General features: G+C 42.1%; 1 pseudogene; it reads right to left on the bottom strand.

Annotated features, from left to right (window-relative positions):
• Nucleotides 1-7,931: 7,931 nt before the first annotated feature.
• On the bottom strand, nucleotides 7,932-8,866 carry LOC129552084 (neuroguidin pseudogene; annotated as a pseudogene).
• Between the last annotated feature and the right edge of the window lie 301 nt (nucleotides 8,867-9,167).

Raw genomic sequence — 9,167 nt, 5'->3', positions numbered from 1 at the left:
TTTTCCACTGAGACCTAGTCTCAGTTTCATCTCCTGCCCTGGAATCTCCCGGTGTGACTCACAGTGTGAACATCTCACCCCTTCAGAGGAAGACCTCCCTCCACCCACAAGGGCATGTTTTTGCTTCAGATTTGGAAGTTTGTTATCACCAGACATATCCATGGGATTCTGTATGTTGCCCAGTCTAGGCTATTCCAGATGCAAGTCAGCAAAGGCACATTCCCAGCTGATCCTGAGAAACCCCTCTGATCTGATGTGCTTTATTTCTCTTCCCATTGTCCTATCACTGCCCCCCATCACTATAAACAAGGGCACATACATGCACACTCAGACCCATGGCTGCTGTTATGACCTGAATGTTTATTCCCTACAATTCAAAAGCCCCAGTTCCAAATGTGATAATGTTTGGAAGTGGGACCTCTGGAGGGAAATTCAGTTCAGTTCAGTTCAGTCGCTCAGAAATGTCCGACTCTTTGCAATCCCATGAATCACAGCACGCCAGGCCTCCCTGTCCATCACCAACTCCCGGAGTTCACTCAAACTCATGTCCATCGTGTTGGTGATGCCATCCAGCCATCTCATTCTCTGTCGTCCCCTTCTCCTCCCTCCCCCAGTCCCTCCCAGCATCAGAGTCTTTTCCAGTGAGTCAACTCGTTGCATGAGGTGACCAAAGTATTGAAGTTTCAGCTTTAGCAGCAGTCCTACCAATGAACACCCAGGATTGATCTCCTTTAGAATGGACTGGTTGGATCTCCTTGCAGTATAAGGGACTCTCAAGAGTCTTCTCCAACACCACAGTTCAAAAGCATCAGTTCTTCAGTGACCAGCCTTCTTCACAGTCCAACTCTCACATCCATACATGACCATGGGAAAAACCATAGCCTTGACTAGACCGACCTTTGTTGGCAAAGTAATGTCTCTGCTTTTTAATATGCTATCTAGGTTGGTCATAACTTTCCTTCCAATGAGTAAGCATCTTTTAATTTCATGGCTGCAATCAGCATCCGCAGTGATTTTGGAGCCCAGAAAAATAAAGTCTGACACGGCTTCCACTGTTTCCCCATCTATTTGCCAAGAAGTGATGGGACCAGATGCCAAGATCTTTGTTTTCTGAATGTTGAGCTTCAAGCCAACCTTTTCACTCTCCTCTTTCACTTTCATCAAGAGCCTTTTTAGTTCCTCTTCACTTTCTGCCATAAGGGTGGTGTCATCTGCATATCTGAGGTTATTGATATTTCTCCCAGCAATCTTGATTCCAGCTTGTGCTTCTTCCAGCCCAGCGTTCCTCATGATGTACTCTGCATATAAGGTAAATAAGCAGGGTGACAATATACAACCTTGACGTACTCCTTTTCCTATTTGGAACCAGTCTGTTGTTCCATGACCAGTTCTAACTGTTGCTTCCTGACCTGCATACAGGTTTCTCAAGAGGCAGGTCAGGTGGTCTGGAATTCCCATCTCTTTCAGAATGTTCCACAGTTTATTGTGATCCACACAGTCAAAGGCTTTGGCATAGTCAATGAAGCAGAAATAGATGTATTTCTGGGAACTCTCTTGCTTTCTCCATGATCCAGCGGATGTTGGCAATTTGATCTCTGGTTCCTCTGCCTTTTCTAAAACCTGCTTGAACATCTGGAAGTTCATGGTTCACATATTGCTGAAGTCTGGCTTGGAGAATTTTGAGCATGACTTTACTAGCGTGTGAGATGAGTGCAATTGTGCGGTAGTTTGAGCATTCTTTGCCATTGCCTTTCTTTGGGATTGGAATGAAGACTGACCTTTTCCTGTCCTGTGGCCACTGTTGAGTTTTCCAGATTTGCTGGCATATTGAGTGCAGCACTTTCACAGCATCATCTTTCAAGATTTGAAATAGCTCAATTGGAATTTCATCACCTCCACTAGCTTTGTTCGTCATGATGCTCTCTAAGGCCCACTTGATTTCACATTCCAAGATGTCTGGCTCCAGGTGAGTAATCACACCATTGTGATTATCTTGGTCGTGAAGATCTTTTCTGTACAGTTCTTCTGTGTATTCTTGCCACCTCTTCTTAATATCTTCTGCTTCTGTTAGGTCCATTCCATTTCTGTCCTTTATCAAGCCCATCTTTGCATGAAATGTTCCCTTGATATCTCTAATTTTCTTGAAGAGATCTCTTGTTTTTCCTATTCTGTTGTTTTCCTCTATTTCTTTGCATTGATCGCTGAGGAAGGCTTTCTTATCTCTCCTTGCTATTCTTGGAACTCTGCATTCAAATGGGTATATCTTTCCTTTTCTTCTTTGTTTTTCACTTCTGTTCTTTTCACAGCTATTTGTAAGAAGTAGGAAGCCAAGAAACACCTGGAGTAACAGGCAAATTTGGCCTTGGAGCACAGAATGAAGCAGGTCAAAGGCTAATAGATGTTTGCCAAGAAAACGCACTGGTCATAGTAAACACCCTCTTCCAACAACACAAGAGAAGACTCTACATATGGATATCACCAGATGGTCAACACCGAAATCAGATTGATTATATTCTTTGCAGCCAAAGATGGAGAAGCTCTATAGAGTTAGCAAAAATAAGACCAGGAGCTGACTGTGGCTCAGATCATGAACTCCTTATTGCTAAATTCAGACTGAAATTGAAGAAAGTAGGGAAAACCACTAGGCCACTCAGGTATGATCTAAATCAAATCCCTTTTGATTATACAGTAGAAGTAAGAAATAGATTTAAGGGACTAGATCTGATAGAGTGCCTGATGAACTCTGGACGGAGGTTCGTGACATTGTACAGGAGACAGGGACCAAGACCATCCCCATGGAAAAGAAATGCAAAAATGGAAGGCAATTAGGTTTAGATAAATGAGGTCATGAGGGTAGGTTAGTCGGACACGACTGAGCGACTGAACTGAACTGAAAGCTGGCTTAAAACTCAACATTCAAACAACTAAGATCACAGCATCTGGTCCCATCATTTCATGGCAAATAGAAGGGGGAAAAGTGGAAGCAGTGACAGATTTTATTTTCTTGGCCTCCAAAATCTGTGGATGGTGACTGTAGCCATGAAATTAAAAGACACTTGCTCCTTGGCAGGAAAGCCACGACAAACATAGACAGTGTATTAAAAAGCAGAGACATCACTTTGCCAACAAAGATCCATATAGTCAAAGCTATGGCTTTTCTAGTAGTCATGTACATCTGTGAGAGTTGGACCATAAAGAAGGCTGAGTGCCAAAGAATTGATGCTTTTGAATTGTGGGGCTGGAGAAGACTCTTGAGAGTCCCTTGGACAGCAAGGAGATCAAGCCGATCCATCCTAAAGGAAACCAGTCCTGAATATTCATTGGAAGGACTAATGCTGCAGCTGAAGTTCCAACACTTTGGCCACCTGATGCAAAGAGCTGACTCTCTGAAAAAATGCCTGATGCTGGGAAAGATGGAGTGCAAAAGGAGATGAGGGCAGCAGAGGATGAGATGGTTAGATAGCATTACCCACTCAATGGACATGAATTTGAACTATCTTTGGGAGATGGTGAAGGACAGGGAAGCCTTGCCTGCTGCAGTCCTGTGGGATCACAAAAAGTCTGACACGACTGAGAGACTGAGCAACAACTCAGATTGGTTCTCTCTTTCCTTCTCTCCTTCCCTCTCTCTTTCTCTCCCTCTGCCCTATGTGAGGACACAGCCAGCAGGCTGCTGTCTGCAAGCCAGGAAGAGTGCTCTCACCAGAAATCCAATCTGTCAGTACCTAGACCTGGGACTTCCAGGTCCAGAATGGTCAGATATAGAAGTCTGCTGCTTAAGCCTCCTTATCAGTGGTAGGTTGTTATGGCAGCCTGACCTGAGGGTGAGATAACTCCATCCCAGGAGAAATACTCTTCTGGGACTTTTCAGTGTACAAATATGTTGAGAAAGGCAATGATTTCTGATGAGAAACAAACTGCAGAGATACAGCTCAGGAAGTCACTATTTATTTCCACATATCTGAGAGGCTGTCTGTCCTATGTAGTTCTATTTCTAGACTTTTCAGCAATTTATGGGTCTATTCACATGTGAATGGCAACCTGTTTAAATGATCACCTTTTCATTATGTTTTACTACCTGATAAATCTGGTACCTCTTTAGATCTTGTTCTTGTTTTCAGAGTTCTCCCCTTTCTGGCTTTATTTTTCGAAATGAATTTTGAGATGAACTTCTTGCTTTTTGTTATTAAGACTGTGCTATTACCATTAAGCTGGGCAGAACTGTCCTTTTTATGACATGAATCCCCCTATTTCAGAATACCACATGTCTTTTCATTGCAGTAAGTGTACTTTTGGATCAGTAGGCTTCACACATTTCTTTTTAATACCTAGGTATTTCATTCTTTTTTATGACTTTTAAATGGATCATGCTTCCTCATGAATATATCACTTGCATTCTTTAGAATGAAGGTGTGCAAGTGGACTTCCCAGGTGGCACTAGTGATGAAGAACCTGCCTACCAATGCAGGAGACATAAGAGACACGGATTTGATCCCTGGGTTGGGAAGATTCCCTGGAAGAGGAGATAGCAACCCATTCCAGTGTTCTTTCTTGGAAAATCCCAGGGACAGAAGAGAGTTGCAAAGAGTGGACATGACTGAAGCAACAGCATGCAGTAGAAAACTGAAGTATCAATTTTCCGTGTAATTAGCTTTAGAAAAAGCTGTCTCATAGCCCCTGTACTTCTACATCGTTGAGGAGAGTACTTGAATAACAATCCAGTTTATTTTATTAACAAACATTTTAAAAGGTTTATTGTATCTTGGATACCGTTCTCAGTAATTAAAAAAGCATCGAGAAACTTCAGCTTAATGGCAGCGCTGTGAGATCAGTACTACTATTTTCCTTTTTATGAAGGGGACACCACTGAGTTGTAGCCACTCGGCCAGTGTTACACCCTGGGGAGCTTCAAGCTGAGACGAGGATCCAGGCTTCAGTCTATGCCTGTGATCACAATGCAGTCAAGCTGTCCAATTTAAAGTAAAATTACATTGAAACTAATTTTTTTCTGTTGTACAGAGAGAATGAATGTGAAACTTTATGTGCTAGTATATGACTGTTGATGAAACTTAGAGAACACTGAGTTTTGTCGTTTAAACACCAGAGGGTCCAGGAAGCACCAGAGCCAGCAGGTCACAGACACTGAAGTGCAGGTTACCGCAGCCCAGATGGCAGACTATCTGTCCACTGAGTCAGCTAAAACCTACAATTGTTAATTGATGTCAAGGACTAACCTATTTCAAGTAATCATGTGATAAAAATAGAGTCTGAAATGAAAAGTTCTACTGTTTCTCTAAACAATGTTCCAAATACGATTTATTCAGAGAGACCAATTTTTGTTGTGCTGCACAGAAAAACTGACTTCATTAATGGCTGATGACATGGGACTCCCTTGATCACACTTTTGGTTTTGCCCTTTAGTTAATTTATTCTATTTATTTATATTTACTGGGGAGTGGCTGAAGGCGAATTAAGGCAAGTCTATTTTTGTTTAGTCTACCTTGGACCCCAGGCAACAACGCTTCACCACTTTCCACTCCCTGTCTTACCTCCTCTCATACCTATGCCCTCTCCTGAAGGTGTTCAGCATCTGCAAAGAAGTAGCCTTAAAAGAAAGTGTATTAAATAGTTTAAACAAAGGGTGGAGGTAAGAGAATTGAGGTTGAAGAGACTGGCTGACTTGCGCTGGCTCCCAACTCACAAGTCATTGGGCAGGACCTAAGGCGATCTGTTTATCATTACCTGATACTCCCAGGCTTGCTGTGACAATGCCTGACATTGCCTACGATCTTCTATGTATGAAGGACATGCACAGTCTGAATTTTATGCTTTGTTTTCTCATGCTTCAATAAGCTGTGGTAGAAATATCTCACTGTGGAAACCATGCAGTTTACATCCTTGTACGAAAATATTCTTTGAGATTTCTAAAATCTTTAAGTACATTACTAAATTAGGTGATAATGCTTTGTATCTCTTTTTTGTCTATTTTTGGTAAGTTTTCCTCAGTGATACTTTGTCTCTTTGTCAATGGCTTTAAATTTTAGCTTTTCCCTATGTCTGTCTAAGATAAAGGCATTATTGTCCTCATTCTGAACTGTGGAAGGGGTACCAGAGGAGTGAAATCATGAGCTCCTGGTCACAGAGTTTGCAAGAACCCATAGATGTTTAACTCCAAGAACGTGCACTTCTCACTCTCTTATGTTCACTCAGGTGATTATCATCCCCCAATTTTTAAACCAGAGCCCACTTACACATGCTGTGAAATCTTCTGTAGCCATGATTTCAGTTTTGCAGGGGAGCAAAACTTACTACACCAAAACGCATTTCTTTGGCATGAGGATTGACTTAGGTTGATTATTTTTAAGAAACAGAAGACACAGGAAGTCTTTCTTTTTACCTATCCCTTAGCTGCGTGAAGAATTCAGAAAAAGGCCTGGTCCTGGAACAGCACTACCATCTGAGATACTTGCAAAGAATATGGGTGAGGTGTGGTGGGGGAGACTTGCTAGGGCCTGGAGATCAGAGTCCATTTTCTGTCTCATTGTGTCTGTACAGCTCAGCACACATTTGTTTACCAAACGTTTGGTTTTTTCATCTCCATGCCAATTGCCTTCTTCCCATTTGAAGTCCCAAACCACTACCCCAACATCTTATTTTTTCATTAGCAGAACCTGGTATTTAAAGTGAGAACTTCGGCCATTTCAGCAAGTTACTTTGTTTTCCTGGGTCTCTCCCACTTAAACATGTCATTAGAATTTGTTTGACTTTCCCCGCCCTGTTAATCTGACTCATGCCAATTTAATTCTTAGACCAGTCAGAAGAACCTAGAAGTGCAAAGGAAAACTTCCTCCCTGAACTAACCTTTTCTATTGCCATGTCCCATATCAGCTAGTACATTTTCCACCTTCAACGCTGGAGTGTTCATCTCTAAAGTTTTATTCGTGTCTTTTTACATATTTTCCATGTCTGTAGTTACCATCCTCATCTTTCTTCTAGCCTTTCAAATATGTGGAATACAGTTATAATAACAGTTTTAATTTCCTTTTCTACTATTTTGTCATCTGTCATTTCTGGGCTGGTTTCATCATTACAGAATGTTACTTCTTTACATACCAGTTAATTTTTTTATTAGATGCCAAACACTGTGAATTTTACATAATGGAGTACTGGGTATGTTTTGCTATTATATTGGTTTTGAGTATTGTTCTGGAATGTAGTAAATTATTGAAAAGGATTTGGTTCTCTTAGATTTTACTTCAAAGGTTTGTTATGTAGACCCAGACACAGGCCTGGGACTAATTCTGGACCACTAGGGAAGCTTTTGGGTGCTGTGACCAATATCCTGTGGATGATAAGATTTTCCACACTGGTTAGTGGGCAATAAAATTATTGTTGCCAGTCCTGCTTCCTCCCATGAGAACTGCAGGCCTGTTCCTTCCCTGGCCTTAACTTCGCCCACACCCACATGCAGACCTGTGCTCACCTGAAGCTGTGAGATCCCTGGCGATCTCTCCCATCAGTCTTTCTGCCCTGGGACTCTCCATGTGGCCAGGTGGCTTCCTGACTCCCAGCCCTTCTATCATTTCATAGAAATTTCTGGTGACCCATTTCCCACTTTGCAATCACTCTACTTATATTCAGTGTAATTCAGTCTACACTTTCTGAAGAACTACATACATTTTAAAATATGTCATCTCCAGACTCATAAAAACAATTTAGCCTTTGGCTTTTTTAGTGCGTAAAAAGCTTTAGTGTTCCAAGGAATATTTCTTTTTTTCTGTTTTTTTTTTAAAGTAAAATCAATTTTATTAATAAAGATCTTTCCACATGTCCAGAGTAAATGATTAATGAATTCCAAAGAAAAAACCTACATACAATGAAATTAGAAGTATCCCGGATGACAAAAATAAATTAAGTATGTACAGACATAATCACTGCCGCCTCCGAAAACCTTTCTTCTTCCGGCCTTTCTTAGGTATCTTCCGCTTCTTAGTAGGATTTTGACCCTCGTCAAGATGAGGGGTTCCTCCCGTCAGAGCACTGATGTCACTGAAGTGCGTGCGGGAATGAAGCTGTGAGCTCACATTTGCTCGTTTTCGCCGTCCTTTCTCCCGCTTACTGACACTTAAACGCACCATCATGCTCCCCTCATAGTTAATCCTGAGTTGATCCTCCTGACTGGCAAGTAACATGAGGATGCCGAGCATCTCGGATTTCCTCTGGAGCATCTGAGTACTGCTCCTTTAGCTCACGAATGACAGAGCTGCTCAACGCCCGTCTCTTGGCTCTTTTTAGGCGCTTCTTCTCCTGCTCAGCTTCGGTTTCATCATAATGCACTGGAACCAAGCGTGGAGGGACGTATTTCTTAGCTGTTCCTTTTCCAGATTTCTTCCCTGAAGCCCCAGCCTTCCTCTGCTTTACCTTCCTCCTCATCCTCAGAGCTCAATTTGCTCATCATATTGCTGGGATGAGGCTTAAAACGGAGTAGGTCATTCTCACTGAGGCTGCCTGTCACTGCAGTCTTGACCAGTTTGTCAATCTGATACTTCAGTTTTTAGTCCAAAGGACGAAGCTTTTCCAAAACCATGCGAATCTCCACCTGTCTCAAAACTGCAGGATGTCCCTGAAGAGAACCTCCCAAGGCTTTGTCCAGGATGAGATGGCTCAAATCCTTAAGTTACATGAGCAACAGCTGATCTTTTATTTCCAAAAGGCTGAGACCTTTCTCTGTAGGATAAGTTTTAGCTTGAACTTTTTTGGTCAGAGTTTGCACTTGTGCTGTGACAGCCATCACCTGCTCCTGGAGGTTTTTCAAAAGTGCCACAGCATTTGGTAGTTCTGCCTCAAACACCTCCGGAGCCACCATCTTCACAAAATCTGCCCCTTCCGGAACTGTACTTCTTGAGAGCCCCAAGGAACATTTCTATGAAACTTCATAGAATTTGAAAACAACCAGAATTCATTTCTTTTCCTAGAACTAAGTGCATCAAATACAGCAAACACAAAACACACTTATAAAAATAGATGGTGTGGGTAAATTTGTTGCAGGGATGACATGAAAGGTGTGACTTCATTTAGGAGAAGGAAGAGATCTAAATGGCTAAACTGTAAACAGCAACGTGCCCAGGAGGGTGTTACATATGCCAGGGAGACCAGGTAGCCCTAGG

Source organism: Moschus berezovskii, chromosome 3 (genome assembly GCF_049115385.1).
Source record: "Moschus berezovskii isolate FMDL1 chromosome 3, NW_MosBer_1.0, whole genome shotgun sequence".
Taxonomy (NCBI): Eukaryota; Metazoa; Chordata; class Mammalia; order Artiodactyla; family Moschidae; genus Moschus; species Moschus berezovskii.
This window is presented reverse-complemented; position numbering and strand designations above follow the sequence as displayed.